This window comes from Diaphorina citri, unplaced genomic scaffold (genome assembly GCF_000475195.1).
Source record: "Diaphorina citri unplaced genomic scaffold, Diaci psyllid genome assembly version 1.1 scaffold55191, whole genome shotgun sequence".
NCBI lineage: Eukaryota > Metazoa > Arthropoda > Insecta > Hemiptera > Psyllidae > Diaphorina > Diaphorina citri.
The window spans coordinates 1-457 of NW_007432494.1; the positions used below are offsets into that span (position 1 = coordinate 1).

At 39.2% G+C, this 457-nt stretch overlaps 1 long non-coding RNA gene across 1 annotated transcript; it reads left to right on the top strand.

The window, feature by feature from the left end:
• LOC103523913 lies at positions 1-457 on the top strand. The gene is made up of 2 exons (XR_542093.2): positions 1-114; positions 413-457. It is a non-coding gene; the product is annotated as an uncharacterized LOC103523913 (long non-coding RNA).

The following is a 457-nucleotide window of genomic DNA, read 5'->3' on the forward strand; positions in this document are numbered from 1 at the left end:
TGGTGGCCAAAACTATAAAGCCTAAGGAGAGTGAACAGTCTAGTCAAAGTGAGGACGAAGGAATGGAAGAGGGAGGTCAGGACAGTTCAGGCTCCGAATGGACTGAAGAGACTGGTAATGAATTTACGGAAGTTTTTTTTTTCTTTTTCTTAATTTGTTCTCAATGGATCACTGAAGTTAAACAACGTTGCGCGTAATTGGTATCCGGACCATGTGAACAATTGCGTGCTGCTCTCTTTTCTCGTCCATATTTAGGGTCGGATATCCGTCACTATAAAACTTATCACAGTTATCACTATCAGTTTTACAGTAACGTTAAATCTCCGTCAAAATAGAACAAACTGCAAAATTTCATCGACTTTTACCAAAACTCTGGACTTTATTTATTTTCTCCGTTTTACATGCGTTTCAGAATCACGTAAAAGAGAACGCACATCCAACTTCAAAACCCGACGAA